This window comes from Ranitomeya imitator, chromosome 7, assembly GCF_032444005.1.
Source record: "Ranitomeya imitator isolate aRanImi1 chromosome 7, aRanImi1.pri, whole genome shotgun sequence".
NCBI lineage: Eukaryota > Metazoa > Chordata > Amphibia > Anura > Dendrobatidae > Ranitomeya > Ranitomeya imitator.
The window spans coordinates 150,782,012-150,802,268 of record NC_091288.1 but is presented as its reverse complement, the minus strand read 5'-3'; positions in this window follow the sequence as shown (position 1 = coordinate 150,802,268).

Here is a 20,257-nt window from a genome sequence, read left to right as displayed (position 1 = left end):
GTTATACTCCTATGAGGGTGTCTTATACTACTATGGAGGTGCCTTATACTAATATAGGGTGCATTAATACTACTATGGGGTGCATTATACTACTATGGGGGTGCATTAATACTACTATGGGGGTGTATTATACTACCATAGGGGTGCATTATATTACTATGGGGATGCCTTATACTACTATGGGGGTGCATTAATAGTACTATGGGAGTGCGTTATAATCCTATGGGGTGCATTATAATTCTATGGTGGTGCATTATACTACTATGGGAGTACCTTATACTACTATGGGGGTGCCTTTTACTACTATGGGGTGCATTAATACTACTATGGGGGAGCATTATACTACTATGGGTGTGCATTAATACTACATTGGGGTGCATTAATACTAGTATAGGGGTGCATTATATTACTCTGGTGATGCCTTATACTACTATGGGGGTGCATTAATAGTACTATGGGTGTGCATTATACTGCTAAGGGGATGCATTATACTACTATGGGTTGTATTATACTCCTATGGGGTGTATTATAATACTATGGGGGTGTATTATACTACTATGGGGGGTGCATTATACTGCTATGGGGGTGCATTATACTTCTATGGGGCTGCAGTATACTATATATAACTATAGGGTGTATTATACTATGGGGTGCGTTACACTACTATGGGGTGCATTATACTACTATGGGGGTGCATTATACTGCTATGGAGGTGCATTATACTAATATGTGGTGCATTATACTACTGTGGGGGACATTATACTACTATGGGGCTATGGGGAGCAATATACTACTTTGGGGGTGCATTATACTGCTATGGAAGTGCATTATACTACTATGGGAGGCATTATACTACTATGGGAGGCATTATACTACTATGGGAGGCATTATACTATACTGCTTTGGGGTGCATTAATACTACTATGGGGATGCATTATACTACTATGGAGGTGCATTATACTGCTATGGAGGTGCATTATACTGTTATAGGGTGCATTATACTACTATGGGGTGCACTATACTACTATGGGGTGCTTTATACAACTACGGAAGTGCCTTATACAACTATGAGGGTGTCGTATACTGATATGGGGCTGCATTATACTGATATGGGGCTGCATTATACTACTGTGGGGTTGCATTATACTACTATGGGTGTGCATTATACTACTATGGGGTTGCATTACACTGCTATGGGGCTGCATTATACTATATATGACTATGGAGTGCATTATACTACGGGGTGCATCATACTACTATGGGGTGCATCATACTACTATAGGGGCATTATACTATGGGAGTGAATTATACTGCTATGGGGGTGCATTATATTGCTATGGGGCTGCATTATACTATATATGACTATGGTGTGCATTATACTACTAAGAGGTCTGCATTCTACTGCTATATATGACTATGGAGTGTATTGTACTATTAAATATAACTATGAGGGTTCATTATACTTTATGCATGACTATGGGGGTGCATTATACTATGGGGTGCATTATACTACTATGTGGGTGCATTAAACTACTATGGGGTATGTTATACTACTATATACGACTATGGGATGCATTATACTATTATGTATGAGTATGGGTGCAATATGGAGAAACATGGGTGCAGTATGGAGAGACATGAGATAGAATGGGAGGATACTTGGGGTCCAGAATGGGGGGACAGGTGGGGTCCAGAATGTGGGATATTACTGTAGGGGCTAATTTAAGGATATTATTTTTGAGGATATTGTTTTCAGTGTGGTGGAGAAGACGTCCTGTTACTGTGCAGGTGACATGGTTGCTTTTTTCTTCACCTGGCGTAGAATAGAGATTGGGAAAAAAGTGGGCAATGTGCTCTAGACAACTATGTTATTTTCTGAGAAGAGTCCTGGCTGGAAAAAGTGATGGTGCTGGATGAAGATGAAAAGCAAAGATGAAGGACTTCAGCTAGAGATGACAACGGTAAACCAGTGTGTTACCTGTACACTGACACTATACACTCCATACTATATACAGAGCTCCTGTGTATAATGTCACCGGTTATCACTGTATTATCTGTGCAGTGACAATACATACAGAGTTCCTGTGTGTAATGTCACTGGTGATCACAGTATATTGCCTGTACACCAACACCATATACAGAGCTCCTGTGTATAATGTGTTATGACCTGGTGGTCAGGACAATAATGGACCTGGTGGTTAAGAGCACACGGAATGACCTGATAGTTACTGATAATAAGGACGAGCTCTGGGACGTGGGAACTCTGCTGACCGCAATCCCTAAACCTATCAAACACACTAGAAATAGCCGTGGATTGCGCCTAACGCTCCCTATGCAACTCGGCACAGCCTAAGAAACTAGCTAGCCCTGAAGATAGAAAAATAAAGCCTACCTTGCCTCAGAGAAATTCCCCAAAGGAAAAGGCAGCCCCCCACATATAATGACTGTGAGTAAAGATGAAAATACAAACACAGAGATGAAATAGATTTAGCAAAGTGAGGCCCGACTTACTGAACAGACCGAGGATAGGAAAGGTTACTTTGCGGTCAGCACAAAAACCTACAAAAAGACCATGCAGAGGGCGCAAAAAGACCCTCCGCACCGACTCACAGTGCGGAGGCGCTCCATCTGTGTCCCAGAGCTTCCAGCAAGCAAGACAACAAATTAAATAGCAAGCTGGACAGAAAAATAGCAAACCAAAGAAATACAAGCTGGAACTTAGCTTCTGATGGGAAGACAGGTCACAAGAACGATCCAGGAGAGAACTAGACCAATACTGGAACATTGACAGGTGGCATGGAGCAAAGATCTAAGTGGAGTTAAATAGAGCAGCAGCTAACGAATTAACCTTGTCACCTGTGAAACTCAGAAACACCCACCAGAGGAAGTCCATGGACAGAACCAGCTGAAGTACCATTCATGACATCAGGAGGGAGCCCGACAACAGAATTCACAACAGTACCCCCCCTTGAGGAGGGGTCATTGAACCCTCACCAGAGCCCCCAGGCCGACCAGGATGAGCCAAATGAAAGGCACGAACCAGATCGGCAGCATGAACATCAGAGGCAAAAACCCAGGAATTATCTTCCTGACCCTATCCCTTCCACTTGACCAGGTACTGGAGTTTCCGTCTCGAAACACGAGAATCCAAAATCTTCTCCACCACATACTCCAACTCCCCCTCAACTAACACCGGGGCAGGAGGATCAACGGATGGAACCACAGGCGCCACGTATCTCCGCAATAACGACCTATGGAACACATTATGGATGGCAAAAGAAGCAGGAAGGGCCAAACGAAATGACACAGGATTGATAACCTCAGAAATCTTATATGGACCAATGAAACGAGGCTTAAACTTAGGAGAGGAAACCTTCATAGGAACATAACGAGACGACAACCAAACCAAATCCCCAACACGAAGTCGGGGACCCACACAGCGCTGGCGGTTAGCGAAACGTTGAGCCTTCTCCTGGGACAATGTCAAATTGTCCACCACATGAGTCCAAATCTGCTGCAACCTATCCACCACAGTATCTACACCAGGACAGTCTGAAGATTCAACCTGCCCTGAAGAGAAACGAGGATGGAAACCAGAATTGCAGAAAAACGGCGAAACCAAAGTAGCCGAACTGGCCCGATTATTAAGGGCGAACTCAGCCAACGGCAAAAAGGACACCCAATCATCCTGATCAGCAGAAACAAAGCATCCCAGATATGTTTCCAAAGTTTGATTAGTTCGTTCGGTTTGGCCATTTGTCTGAGGATGGAAAGCCGAGGAAAAAGATAAATCAATGCCCATCCTAGCACAAAAGGATCGCCAAAACCTTGAAACAAACTGGGAACCTCGGTCAGAAACGATGTTCTCCGGGATACCATGTAAACGAACCACATGCTGGAAAAATAATGGCACCAAATCAGAGGAGGAAGGCAATTTAGACAAAGGTACCAAATGGACCATCTTAGAAAAGCGATCACAAACCACCCAAATGACCGACATCTTTTGAGAGACGGGGAGATCCGAAATAAAATCCATAGAAATATGCGTCCAGGGCCTCTTCGGGACCGGCAAGGGCAAAAGCAACCCACTGGCACGACAACAGCAGGGCTTAGCCTGAGCACAAGTCCCAGAGGACTGCACTAAAGAACGCACATCCCGCGACAAAGACGGCCACCAGAAGTATCTAGCCACCAAATCTCTGGTACCAAAGATTCCAGGATGCCCAGCCAACACTGAACAATGAATCTCAGAGATAACTCTACTAGTCCATCTATCAGGGACAAACAGTTTCTCCGCTGGGCAACGGTCAGGTCTATCAGCCTGAAATTTTTGCAGCACCCGCCGCAAATCAGGGGAGATGGCAGACAAAATTACCCCCTCTTTGAGAATACCCGCCGGCTCAGGAACACCCGGAGAGTCAGGCACAAAACTCCTTGACAGGGCATCAGCCTTCACATTCTTAGAGCCCGGAAGGTACGAAACCACAAAATCAAAACGGGAGAAAAATAACGACCATCGAGCCTGTCTCGGATTCAACCGTTTGGCAGACTCAAGATAAGTCAAATTCTTGTGATCTGTCAAGACCACCACGCGATGCTTGGCTCCTTCCAGCCAATGACGCCACTCCTCGAATGCCCACTTCATGGCCAACAATTCACGATTACCAACATCATAGTTACGCTCAGCAGGCGAAAACTTTCTAGAAAAGAAAGCACATGGCTTCATCACCGAGCCATCAGAACTTCTCTGTGACAAAACAGCCCCTGCTCCAATCTCAGAAGCATCAACCTCAACCTGAAACGGAAGTGAAACATCTGGCTGGCACAACACAGGGGCAGAAGAAAAATGACGCTTCAACTCCTGAAAAGCCTCTACAGCCACAGAAGACCAATTGACCACATCAGCACCCTTCTTGGTCAAATCAGTCAACGGTTTAGCAACAGTAGAAAAATTAGCGATGAAGCGCCGATAAAAATTAGCAAAGCCCAGGAACCTTTGCAGGCTCTTCACAGATGTCGGCTGAGTCCAATCGTAAATGGCCTGGACTTTAACAGGGTCCATCTCGATAGTAGAAGGGGAAAAAATGAACCCCAAAAATGAAACCTTCTGAACTCCAAAGAGACACTTTGACCCCTTCACAAACAAGGAATTCGCACGAAGGACCTGGAACACCATTCTGACCTGCTTCACATGAGACTCCCAATCATCCGAAAAGACCAAAATATCATCCAAATACACAATCAGGAATTTATCCAGGTACTCTCGGAAGATGTCATGCATAAAGGACTGAAATACTGATGGAGCATTGGAAAGCCCAAATGGCATAACCAGGTACTCAAAATGGCCCTCGGGCGTATTAAATGCTGTTTTCCATTCATCGCCTTGTTTAATACGCACAAGATTATATGCCCCTCGAAGATCTATCTTGGTGAACCAACTAGCCCCTTTAATACGAGCAAACAAATCAGACAGCAACGGCAAAGGATACTGAAATTTGACTGTAGTTTTATTAAGAAGGCGGTAATCAATACAAGGTCTCAAAGAACCATCCTTCTTGGCCACAAAAAAGAACCCTGCTCCTAACGGTGATGACGACGGGCGAATATGGCCTTTCTCCAAGGATTCCTATATATAACTCCGCATAGCGGCGTGTTCTGGCACAGATAAATTGAACAATCGGCCCTTAGGAAACTTACTACCAGGAATCAAATTAATTGCACAATCGCAATCCCTATGAGGAGGTAGGGCACTGGCTTTGGGCTCATCAAATACATCCCGATAATCCGACAAAAACTCTGGAACTTCAGAAGGAGTGGAAGACGAAATAGACAAAAATGGAACATCACCATGTACCCGCTGGCAACCCCAGCTGGACACAGACATAGATTTCCAGTCCAAAACTGGATTATGAACCTGTAGCCATGGCAACCCCAAAACGACCACATCATGCAGATTATGCAACACCAGAAAGCGGATATCCTCCTGATGTGCAGGAGCCATGCACATGGTAAATTGGGTCCAATACTGAGGCTTATTCTTGGCCAAAGGCGTAGCATCAATTCCTCTCAATGGAATAGGATACTGCAAGGGCTCCAAGAAAAAACCACAGCGCCTAGCATACTCCAAGTCCATCAAATTCAGGGCAGTGCCTGAATCCACAAATGCCATAACAGAATAGGATGACAAAGAGCAAATCAGAGTAACAGACAATAGAAATTTAGACTGTACCGTACCAATGGTGGCAGACCTAGCGAACCGCTTAGTGCGCTTAGGACAATCGGAGATAGCATGAGTGGAATCACCACAGTAAAAACATAGCCCATTCCGACGTCTGTGTTCTTGCCGTTCAGCTCTGGTCAAAGTCCTATCACATTGCATAGGCTCAGGCCCATGCTCAGATAGTACCGCCAAATGGTGCACAGCTTTACGCTCACGCAAGCGTCGATCGATCTGAATGGCCAAGGACATAGACTCATTCAGACCAGCAGGCATGGGAAACCCCACCATGACATCCTTAAGGGCTTCAGAGAGACCCTTTCTGAAGATTGCTGCCAGGGCACATTCATTCCACTGAGTGAGCACAGACCACTTTCTAAACTTCTGACAATATATCTCTGCTTCATCCTGACCCTGACACAGAGCCAGCAAGATTTTCTCTGCCTGATCCACTGAATTAGGTTCGTCATAAAGCAATCCAAGCGCCAGAAAAACGCATCAACATCACGCAATGCCGGATCTCCTGGCGCAAGGGAAAATGCCCAGTCTTGAGGGTCACCACGTAACAAAGAAATAATGATCTTTACTTGTTGAACAGGGTCACCTGAGGAGCGAGGTTTCAAGGCAAGAAACAATTTACAATTATTTTTGAAATTCAAGAACTTAGATCTATCACCAAAAAACAAATCAGGAATTGGAATCCTAGGCTCTGACATCGGATTCTGAACCACAAAATCTTGAATGTTTTGTATCCTTGTAGTGAGATTATCCATCCAAGAGGACAGACCTTGAATGTCCATGTTTACACCAGTGTCCTGAACCACCCAGAGGTAAAGGGGAAAATAGAGACAAAACACACTGCAAAGAAAAATAAATGGTCTCAGAACTTCTCTTATCCCTCTATTGAGATGCATTAGTACTTTGGGCCACCTGTACTGTTATGACCTGGTGGTCAGGACAATAATGGACCTGGTGGTTAAGAGCACACGGAATGACCTGATAGTTACTGATAATAAGGACGAGCTCTGGGACGTGGGAACTCTGCTGACCGCAATCCCTAAACCTATCAAACTAGAAATAGCCGTGGATTGCGCCTAAGGCTCCCTATGCAACTCGGCACAGCCTAAGAAACTAGCTAGCCCTGAAGATAGAAAAATAAAGCCTACCTTGCCTCAGAGAAATTCCCCAAAGGAAAAGGCAGCCCCCCACATATAATGACTGTGAGTAAAGATGAAAATACAAACACAGAGATGAAATAGATTTAGCAAAGTGAGGCCCGACTTACTGAACAGACCGAGGATAGGAAAGGTTACTTTGCGGTCAGCACAAAAACCTACAAAAAGACCACGCAGAGGGCGCAAAAAGACCCTCCACACCGACTCACGGTGCGGAGGCGCTCCCTCTGTGTCCCAGAGCTTCCAGCAAGCAAGACAACAAATTAAATAGCAAGCTGGACAGAAAAATAGCAAACCAAAGAAATACAAGCTGGAACTTAGCTTCTGATGGGAAGACAGGTCACAAGAACGATCCAGGAGAGAACTAGACCAATACTGGAACATTGACAGGTGGCATGGAGCAAAGATCTAAGTGGAGTTAAATAGAGCAGCAGCTAACGAATTAACCTCGTCACCTGTGAAACTCAGAAACACCCACCAGAGGAAGTCCATGGACAGAACCAGCTGAAGTACCATTCATGACCACAGGAGGGAGCCCGACAACAGGATTCACAACAATAATGTCACTGATGATCACTGTATTACCTGGGCACTATACACTATATAAAGAGCTCCTATGTGTAATGTCATTGGGGAACATTGTATTACTTGTACACTATAAGCAATATAGAGAGCTCCTGTGTATGATGTCACTGGGAGGGCTGTATTATCTGTACACTGACACTATATACATGGCTCCTGTGTATAATGTCACTGGTGATATCTGTGTTACCTGTACACTGAGACTAAATACAGATTTCCTGTCTATGTCACTGGTGATCCCTGTATTACATGTGCACTGACACTGTATACAGTGTACCTGTCACGCTGGGTGAAGGATAAGTAAGTGGACAACAACGGGAAGAGGGAAGGGGGAGCCCAAACATTAGGGAAAACAGGAGTGGAGACCCCTAGGCAGATCTAAAATCACTCTTTCTGCCCTAAACATCCCTATATAGGTTCTACACCTATCGCCAAGCAGGAACCTAATCCCTGTCTGACCCTAGCGATAGGCCCTACATAGGGAGGGGATGTGCTCAGGACTAGTCAGTCCTCCCTAAAACGACAGAGAGGGAAGACTGATGGAGAAAACACTTAGCTTGTAAAGACAACTGAGATGTCACACCAGCAATCCTCCAAGTGTCCTCAGGAAAAGACACTAACCGACTGCTGTTACTATACACTATATACAGAGCTTCTGTGTATAATGTCACTGGTGATCCCTGTATTACCTGTACACTGACACTATACACTGTGTACTATAAACAAAGCTCCTGTTTATAATGGCACTTATGGTAAAATAATTGTTTTTTTAAACAATTAATATGGTAATATGTGGTCCAGCCATGGTGTGGTAGTATTTTTTCCTTGTATGTGGTATTATTATTCTTTAAAAAAAATGCATTTTACACATTCCCTTAAAAAATAGAAATAAAAATATACCTAAAAACAGTATTGGATATTTTAACAAATATTTAATAGTTTAGGTTAGAGTAGGGCCCGGCCAAAAGAGTCTACCTTGTCATGGTGGTGGCTTAGAAAAAATCTTTTCATCAAAACAAAAGCTGCTGGCTATGTATGGGATCTGGTTTTATATTGTTAGAAAGAAACAGTTAATGAGTGATTGGGGAGGACATGGTGCAGATATGGAGTTTTTCTGTGAGTGAGCGGTGGGACTGTGGAAGGTTTGAGGGTTGGAGGCAGAGCTGGGGTTGAACCTGGGTGGAGTCTCAAAGGGGCCCGAAAATTTTGCCAGTATGGGGCCCCAAAATTCCTGGTTGCAGCCCTGGACATAAGTACTGTGTAGGGATAAGAAGGAAGGTATTAATGTGTAAGGAGAGTAAAAGAGATAATCATAGACCTGAGGCAGGGACAATGGGGCATCCTCTACGTCTGGAGGAAAGAAAGTTTAAGCATAATAACAGACCCGGATTCTTTACTGTAAGAGCAGTGAGACTATGGAAAACTTGCCGTATGATGTTGTAATTAGTGATTCATTACTTAAATTTAAGAGGGGACTGGATGCCTTTCTTGAAAAGTATAATGTTGCAGGGTATATATACTAGATTCCTTGATAGGGTGCTGATCCAGGGAACTAGTCTGATTGCCGTATGTGGAGTCGGGAAGGAATTTTTTTCCCCAATGTGGAGCTTACTCTTTGCCACATGGGTTTTTTTTTTGCCTTCCTCTGGATCAACATGTTAGGGCATGTTAGGTTAGGCTATGGGTTGAACTAGATGGACTTAAAGTCTTCCTTCAACCTTAATAACTATGTTACTATGTTACGTTATGGAGGCACAAAGGGGATTCTATTTCTGTGTGAGGCACTTAGGTGAGCACTATTAAAGGAGATTCTGAAGGGGACACCATTATTGTTTTTGCCTTTTGGGGATGTGAGAGAGGTATTATTACCACCTGGGAGACTTTGGATAGGAATTTTGTGTAGAGGGTGTGGAATAAGAAAGATGTTCTGTTACATATGCAGTAGCAGTCATTGATACATTTTGTCCTATGGCTGGGGCTTCACAGTAACAGTCCTTATATCAATTTGTACATACTACAGTGGCATGTAAAAGTTTGGGCACCCCTGATCAAAATTATTATTATTGTGAACAGTTGAGCAAGTTGAAGATGAAATAATCTCTAAAAGGGCTAAAGTTATATATGGCACTTTTCCTTTTTATTTAGGCAAAAGAAAAAAATGTTTTCATCGTTTACATTTTAAAAATTACAAAAAAGAAATAGTCTGATGCAAAAGTTTGGGCACCCTACATGGTTAGTACCTAGTAGCACTCCCTTTTGAAAGTAGCACAGCTTGGAAATGCTTTGTAGCCAGACAAGAGTCTTTCTATTCTTGTTTGAAAGATTTTCATCCATTATTCCTTGGAAAATTCTTCCAGGTCTGTGAGGTTCCTCGGTCGTCTTGCATGTATTATTTTGAGGTACAGTCAGAGATTTTCAATGATGTTCAGATCAGGGGACTGTGTGGGCGATTGTATAACCTTAAGCTTGCACCTTTTGAGGTAGTCTATTGTGGATTTTGACATGTATTTCGGATCATATCCATCTGTAGAAGCCATCCTCTTTTCAAATTCAGCATTTTTTACAGATGGTGTTATGTTTGCATCAAGAATTTGTTGCAATTTCATTGAATCCATTCTTCTTTCTACTCTTGAAATGTTTCCCGTGCCATTGGCTGCAACACAACCCCAAAGCATGATTGATAAACGCCCATGCATGATTCGCGAGGTGTTTTTTTCCTGAAACTCTGTGCCCTTTTTTCTCAAAGCGTACCTGTCACAGATTTACTGCATCTGATTTTTACTCCTGCACTGAATAGAAGCACTTCACCTTCTTATTAAACGGTGTAAATTTCTTTTGTCAGTGCAGGGTTAGTCTGCTCTGTTGAAAGCTCTTGGAGCTAAGGCTCTCAGCTGTGCACTGTTAACCACTCCCATCCCCTATATAATCTGGATCCTGACTTACACACATCATCAAGGTATGCTGTATGGCTAGGAGGATAGCTGTTGGTGGTTATTTGAGTAGTTGGTTGATGGATTTATCTGTGACAGTTCCTTGGTTTTGTGTGTGATAATTCCCTTTCTGGTTATCACCATCCTTCGCTCCCCAATACCTCTGATATATGTGAGTGTATATTTGTTTGTTTGGTATTTTCTGTTACCCCTGTTTGTATTACGTTGTTAGTTGGTGTACTACTGTGCACTACTACTCCCCTCTCCCCTGGGTGGGGGAAGGGTACAGACAGAAGGTGGATTCAGGAGCTAAGGCAAGGTTCATAGCCCTGGCATCTTCACCTTCAGAAGTAACCCAGAGAACAGGGCGAGCGAGGGAGCATCCTAGCGTTAGGGACAGGAAAGGAGTCCCTGGTCCCGGGACACCCGATAGCAGAGTTGTGACATTAGTTCTGACCGAAACCGTTTTTTGATCCATTATGGTTCCTATTAGAGCTCTGACAGGGCAACTGCAGCAGCTCAACCTGGAGGTGACAGATCTACGCACTGTCATTTTATAACACTTTAACAAATCAGGTTTGGGGACCATGACTCCCAGGCAATCCTTAGTGGAGCCCAAGATCGCTTTGCCTGACAGGTTCTCTGGTGGGGTGTGACAAGTTTGTTGTTTTCAGGGAGGCCTGTAAACTATACTTTAGGTTACGTCATTGTTCCTCAGGAACCAAGGAGCTACGGGTGGGGATAATATTCTCATTCCTTCAGGGAGACCCCTAAGCATTGCCATTTTCTCTCCCATCTGACTTCCAGTCGTTCCAGATGGTGGAGGATTTTTTTCAAGCACTGGGTCATATATACAATGACCCTGACCACATCTGGTCCACACTACGTCAGCTTCAGCAGGGAGACCAGCCAATGGAGGAGCATTGCTCCAAGTTTCAGAGGTGGTCCGTAGCCAGTTCTAGGAATGGTTATCATTAAGGATGAATGATGCCTTAGCCCTGTATGAGACTTCAGTTTCGATTGAGGCAGATATGTCTGATGTGCGGTAGGTCCGGGGTCAAGGGAAATCAAGTCTGAGTCATCTAAGGAATCCATGTACAGTTGTACAGTAGTTGGGTGTGGCAACCCATTTTGGAGAGCAGTCTGTTGTTCGGCTTAAAGGGGGAGTATGTTTTTACTGTGGTAAAAAGGACCATTTTGTAGGTATGTGTCCATTCCTATCTCACAGTAAACAGCCACCGGAAAACTATGCAGCTTGGAATGCTGGGAGGTAAGCAACCTGGGTGTATATACTGTATATCACCTCCGTGGGTAGGACACAATTTTTTTCTGACAACTGAGATCCATCTGGGCAAAAATAAGGTGGTTATTTTTGCATTCCCGGACAGTGGCGCCGAGTTTAACTTGATCGATGTTAGGTTCGTCCAGGTCCTCAATCCAAATACACTGTCCAGACCTATACCCATAATCGATATTAACTCCGCACCCTTGAGACAGGGGTATTTTAGTCAAGCCATCCGAGGTTTACATCTTCAGGTAGGGGCTATATACTCAGAAGTTATCAACTGTTATGTGCTAGAGGGTCTCCAGTCTCCTGTGGTTCTTGGACTTCTTTCGCTCACTTTGCACAATCCTGTGGTAGATTGGCAAACTTGGGAAGTGGTAAAGTGGAGTATTGTCAATGACACTGTTTGGGCACTTGGCTTGCAAAGGTGGATACCCAGTCTATGCCTAAATACCTGTCTGACTTTGGGGATGTGTTCTCGGTGCAGGGGTGCCAAGAACTTCCTTCCCATCATCCTTATGACTGCGCTATTAATCTTGTTCATGGGGCCCAGCTGCCTAATAGTAGACTATATGATATATCCGGTCCTGAGAGGCAAACAATGAAGGACTATATCACGGAGAGTTTGGCAAAGGGTCATATTAGACCATCCTCATCCCCCAATGCTGCAGGGTTTGTCTTTGTAAAGAAGAAAGATAGGAGGTTACACATACAATTATTATATCAGTAACAGGAAACTCTTAGCAATCAAGTGGGCTTTTGAAGAGTGGAGTCAATTTCTGGAGGGAGCAGTTCAACCAGTTATGGTAATCATGGATCATAAGGATATATTTAGAATCTGCAAAATGTCTATAGGTACCGTCACACTTAGCGACGCTGGAGCGATACCGACAACGATCCGGATCGCTGCAGCGTCGCTGTTTGGTCGCTGGAGAGCTATCACACAGACCGCTCTCCAGCGACCAACGATGCCGGTAACCAGGGTAAACATCGGGTAACTAAGCGCAGGGCCGTGCTTAGTAACCCGATGTTTACCCTGGTTACCATCCTAAAAGTAAAAAAAACAAACACTACATACTTACCTACAGCCGTCTGTCCTCCAGCGCTGTGCTCTGCACTACTCCTGTACTGATTGTGAGCACAGCGGCCGGAAAGCAGAGCGGTGACGTCACCGCTCTGCTTTCCGGCTGACCGACGCTCACAGCCAGAGCAGGAGGAGTGCAGAGCACAGCGCTGGAGGACAGACGGCTGTAGGTAAGTATGTAGTGTTTGTTTTTTTTACTTTTAGGATGGTAACCAGGGTAAACATTGGGTTACTAAGCGCGGCCCTGCGCTTAGTTACCCGATGTTTACCCTGGTTACCAGCGAAGACATCGCTGAATCGGTGTCACACACACCGATTCAGCGATGTCTGCGGGGAGTCCAGCGACCAAATAAAGTTCTGGACTTTCTTCCCCGACCAGCGACAGCACAGCAGGGGCCTGATCGCTGCTGCCTGTCACACTGGACGATATCGCTAGCGAGGACGCTGCAACGTCACGGATCGCTAGCGATATCATCTAGTGTGACGGTACCTTAACGCCTAGACAGGCAAGATGGGCATTGTTGTTTACCAGGATTAACTTTTTTGTCACGTATGGACTGTGGAACAAGATTATTAAGGGGGATGCCTTATCTCATTGTTTTCCTTGGGGTGGAGATAATTGTGAACCAGTTCCTAAACTATATGCTCCAATCTTGAAAAAGAGGTTGTTGATGCTCAAGCGGACGTCTCTGCTGCTTGTCTGTTATGTAAACTGTTTGTGCCTGTGAATCTCCATCTGAGAGTTCTTAGTGATCTTCTTCTTACTCAGCATTTTTGGTGGTCAGGAGTACATCAGGATGTCCAGGAGTATGTAGCCGCCTGCGTGTTCTAAAACCTCTAATACTCATCTGTCAGGATCTCTCCAACTATTGGCGATTCCCAGTAGACCTTGGACTCATTGATCGATTGATTTGATCTCGGATCTACCCATATCAGCAGGGAGTACAGTAATTTTGGTGGTGGTTGACAGACTCAATAAAATGTCTCATTCTATTGTGTCACCCGCTTTACCTAACGCTAAGGACCTTTGCGCAAATTTTCATCAGAGAAATTGTAAAATTAAATGGGCTCTCTACCGATATTGTTTCTGACCGGGGGTGCAGTTTATTTCCAAATTTTGGAGGGCGTTTTGCACCCATTTGGGGATCCATCTGTCATTCTCTTCAGCATTTCACCCGCAGTCTAATGGGCAAACTGAACGGGTTAACCAGAATCTTGATATTTATCTTAGGTGTTTTGTGTCTGAGAATCAGGAGGATTGGGTTACCTATTTACCTCTATCTAAATTCACAGTATATAATCGTTGTCATGAGTCTACTGGTAAGTTCATCTCTTTGAGGTGTTCATTTTTCATCCACAGTTCAGCTCAATTAATAGGAATCGTTCTTCTGGAATAACTGAAGAAGCACGATTTTCATCCTCAATTACTTCTGTGTAGCAAGGGGTTGTTGATAACTTGAGGAAGATGGGGTCCAAATATAAGAGTGTGGCTGATCGGAGACATTTGGTTGGTCCTGTGTGTTGGTGACTTGGTGTGGTTGTCCTCAAGGAACATTAAATTGAAGGTTCCCGCTTGAAAACTTGGTCCCAGGTTCATCGGTCTTTATAAGATTGTAGCCGTCGTCAATCCCGTAGCGTTCTGTCTTGCTTTGCCGCCCACCTCAAGGATCAATAAAGTGTTTAATCAATCTCTTCTCAAAAAATATGTTGTGTCCTCTATACCATCACCACTACCACCATATCCAGTCATTGCGGATGGTATCTTAGAATTTCAGATAGCAAAGATTGTTGATTCTCGCTTAGTTCGCCAGTCATTTGGTCACTTCAGTATCTGGTACACTGCAAGGGAAACGGTCCTGAAGAGAGGGTGTGGGTACCAGCATCTGATGTCCAAGCATCCAGGCTGATCCGGTCTTGTCACATGGCACACCCTGATAAACCCGGTTCTGAGGTTCCGGATACCCCCCATAGAAGGAGGGTGTACTGTCATGGGTTTATCATGACATAGAGAAGCCAGAAGATGGCAGCTTCTGAGTTCTCCTACTCCTCCGATGAATAGAAGCACTTTACCTTCTTATTAAATGGTGTAAATTTATGTATTACAAAACAATCCTATATTTTGTCGAATCACTCTCATGTGCATGTACCCTTAGTTATATATGCCTTTTTTGTGTGCTACAGGGGTCAAGGAATCTTAATGTTTTGATGTATAGGGGACTCAGATATGGTTAAATACAATGATCCATTTTTGCTTGCCCATTCTTGCTTCTAAGCAATGTGCTATGCCTCTTCCTTCTGACATGGAAACTATTGTATCCAGAAGTTTGAAGTCTGAACAAAAAATGGCATGGTGGGCCACATGTGGGCTTCAGACCACAGATTGAGCACCCCTGCTCTATAGTATGGATATAGTCAGTCGTATAACAACTCCATTGCAAAATAATAATATTTATTTACATAGCGCCAACATATTCTGCAGCGCTTTATAGGTCTCCAACAGGTCACAGGTCTTTAACAGTAATAGTCTTTTCATATGGGCCAAATGAACCCTTTTAAGCCACTTTGTGCTCCAGGGCGCAGGTGTGATTGCAAACCCCTCATCTACTATAGTTGCTCCTCTGATTATAGTCTATCCAGTGTTCTGTTACTAATATGGTCCTTTTTGTAAAATTGAGATACTATTCGGTTTTTACTGTTAAAATAATGAATAATTTGGCTATTTTTTGTTTTTATAACACTGCTTATAGACAGACGAAATAGTACAATCTGCAAAAATAAACATTCTCCCCCACCTATACATTTCTCCTCAGAACAAAGATCTCATTGATAAACATCATGGCAAACCACTGATCCAGTGAAATTAAGGAATATTGGGCCTTTGTAAAATAAAAGCATTATAAGGCCAGTGGGAAATGTTGCATAACGACAAACTTCAATGAATCATCTCCCCCAATTTTTCTTTCAGTTATTATGAACTAGGAAATTGATTTGGCAGCATCACAATGATTTTCATTGTTCTCGTCACAAACTGTCATGTGTTGTCCAAGCCTGCAAATGTCCCAAGCCAAACTCATCCAAAATTCTAACTAGCCTGGGCTGCCTCTTGCCAATAATTGTCATAGCTTATTTCAATTGGTGTCTTTATTAGCTTATCCAAGAAGCTTATTTAATAGTTCGATGATGGGAAGAGAACATATTATTACTAGTGCTTCTTGTTTCCAGAGAGACCAGGCATTGTGCCAGTTTATAGGATATAGAAAGCTTATATTTTAGGATCGTTATGCTCAAATAAATGCACAAATTAAAGGCATCAGTTGCATAAATCAATCTGAAATAAAAACCCATCACATCTTATGTAGTACACTAGTCAGAAGTGCAGTGAAGCACTGACACAGCCGTATTATCTCTCACCAAAGTTATTTTGGAGTCTACAATTTAGAATATGATTTAAAATAAAAAATGATTTTAGAATCACATTGTCAGAAAGCTACATTAAAACAAATAATTTTTAGCTGTCGCTGAAAAATAAAATGAAGATGCACAAGATTAATTGGAAACTAAAATACTGTATATACTCGAGTATAAGCCGACCCGAGTATAAGCCGACCCTCTTAATTTTGCAACAAAAACCTGGGAAAACGTATTGACTCGAGTATAAGCCTAGGGTGGAAAATGCAGCACCTACCGGTAAATGCCAAAAATAAAAATAGATACCAATAAGAGTAAAATTAATTGAGACATCAGTAGGTTAAGTGTTTTTGAATATAACATATTGAATCAGGAGCCCCATATAATGCTCCATACAGTTCATTATGGCCCCATAAGATGCTCCATATTAAAATATGCCCCATATAATGCTCCACACAGTTCTTTATGGCCCCATAAGATGCTCCATATACAAATATGCCCCATATAATGCTCCATGCAGTTCTTTATGGCCCCATAGATACTCCATATAACGCTCCATGCAGTTCTTTATGGCCCCATAGATGCCCCATTTAATGCTCCATGCAGTTCATTATGGCCCCATTGATGCCCCATATAATGCTCCATGCAGTTCTTTATGGCCCCATATAATGCTCCATACTGTTCATTATTGCCCCATAGATGCTCCATATAAAGCTGTGCCACATATAATGCTCCATACCGTTCATTATTGCCCCATAGATGCTCCATATAAAGCTGTGCCACATGTAGTGCTGCTGCAATAAAAAAAAATGATATACTCACCTCTCGTCGCTGCTCTTCAGGGTCCCGTCTTTCCGTACTGACTGTTCAGGCAGAGGGCAGCGCGCACACTAATACATCATTGCGCCCTCTGACCTGAACAGTCACAGCAAGAGGACAGGAAGACGGAGCGGCGCCCGGCGGGTGGAATGCGGACAGGTAAATATGAAATACTCACCTGCTCCGGCGCGGTCCCTGACTCCTTCTCCCGGACAGATGGTCTCCGGGCACTGCAGCTTCTTCCTCTGTCAGCAGTCACTGGTACCGCTCATTACAGGAATGAATATGCGGCTCCACCCCTATGGGAGTGGAGTCCATATTCATTACTTTAATGAGCGGTACCATGTGACCACTGAACAGAGGAAGAGCTGCGGCACCCGAAGACCATGGGACAGGCAGGGACAGCGCCAGGAGCAGGTGAGTATATGACAGTCCTCTCTCCCCCTCACCCGCCGACCCTGCCACCGACCATGACTCGAGTATAAAGAAATTTGGGCTGAAATTCTCGGCTTATACTCGAGTATATACGGTATATAAGTGACAGATAAAGTAACTATTTCTCTGTAAAGAGAATGTATCACAATGTTTTTTTTATTTACAAATAATAATTAAATGAACAATTATTTTTTAAAAGTATATTCAAATTATTGTCCCAAAAAATACATTCGCTTTTTTGGTGAAGCAAAGAAAACAGGAAATGATAAAAAGTGCAAATAGGGTCTTATCTTTGTTAAAATTGTTCAGAAAACATGCACAGTGGTGCTCACATGGTTTGTTAGTGTGTACACAGCCACTAGTATAGGCTGCTGGAGACCCACGAGAAGTTTCAGAAGATAAAAACTGGAAACTAATGGATTAATCTGCGCTTCAGTTGAAGTAGAATGAAGATTTGTAGAATCCAAATGTAAGCGTTTATTCGACACAATATCGTGGTTTGTCCTGATGAAGTTGTAAAACTTTGAAACGCATTGACAAAACAACCTCTTACATTTGGATTCTACATCTTTCTTATTTTTACCATACATTTAATACATTGAAACAAACCACTCTCATATTTCACCCCCCCCCAAAAAAAAAATGGAGGAACTGCATTTATTCAGTGCACAGATATATTGCACTCGGAAGGGGCACCATTTCAATTTTTACCTCAGTTAGCAGGAATGCTAGAATTGGCTCAGTTAATATTCCTCTGTGACACAATCTACAAGCCAGTACCAGTTTCACATTCAAATCGTCCCTCACCTCTGCTAAACAGGTCTATTTCATAACTCTTGTATCTTCTTTATCCCACAACTCCAAAGTTATTCAACACTATTAAATCCGCCCTCCACTGCCCCCTCTGACCTCCATCATCTCTTCAGAAGACTTTGCCACGCATTTAAAAAATAAGATTGCCCTAACAAGGCAAGTCCTTACTGCCCATCCACCACAACACCTATGCATAAAAGACCAATATCTTTCCCCCATAACCTTCCTCCCCATCATCACTGAAGGACACCTTACGCATCTTCTCTCCAAATTGCAGCTTACCACTTAAGCACTTGACCCCATCCCATCCCACCTTCTCCCCAACCTCAGCACCATGCTTATCTCTTCAAACCTATCGCTAAGCTCTGGTACCTTCTCTTCTGCTTTCAAACATGCCACTATCACACCTAATATAAAGAAGCTATCACTCAGCCCAATCTTTATATCCATATATCCAATATCTTTATCGCCTCAGATTAGTGCTCCCATTTGCCTCCAAACTCCATACTGAACTTGACTCCCATCTCTCATCTAACTCACTCTTGACAGTCTACATTCTGGCTTCCATCCTCATCACTCCACCGAAACTGCCCTGACCAAAATTACCATTGTCTTAAGGTACAGTTACACTAAACGACTTACCAACGATCACGACCAGCGATACAACCTGGCCGTGATCGTTGGTAAGTCGTTGTGTGGTCGCTGGGGAGCTGTCACACAGACAGCTCTCTCCAGCGACCAACGATCAGGGAAACGACTATGGCATCGTTGAAACTGTCTTCAACGATGCCGAAGTCCCCGGGTAACCAGGGTAAACATCGGGTTACTAAGTGCAGGGCCGCGCTTAGTAACCCGATATTTACCCTGGTTACCATTGTAAAAGTAAAAAAAAAACACTACATACTCACATTCCGATGTCTGTCACGTCCCCCGCCATCAGCTTCCCGCACTGACAGTGTCAGCGCCGGCCGCAAAGCAGAGCACAGCGGTGATGTCACCGCTGTGTTCTGCTTTACGGACGGCGCTGACAGTCAGTGCAGTGAAGCTGACGGCGGGGGACGTGACAGACATCGGAATGTGAGTATGTACTGTTTTTTGTTTTCTTTTACAATGGTAAGCAGGGTAAATATCGGGTTACTAAGCGCGGCCCTGCGCTTAGTAACCAGATATTTACCCTGGTTACAAGTGAACACATCGCTGGATCGGTGTCACACACGCCGATTCAGCGATGACAGCGGGTGATCAACGACCAAAAAAAGGTCCTGATCATTCCCCAGCGACCAACGATCTCCCAGCAGGGGCCTGATCGTTGGTCGCTGTCACACATAACGAGATTGTTAGCGGGATCGTTGCTACGTCACAAAAAGCAGGACGTAGCAACGATATCTGTTATGGACTTGGTGGTTAAGAGCACCCGGAACAACCTGATGGTTAAACTCACACAGGACAAGCTCTTGGAAGTGGGAACTCTGCTGACCGCAACCCCTAATCCTATCACACAACTAGAAA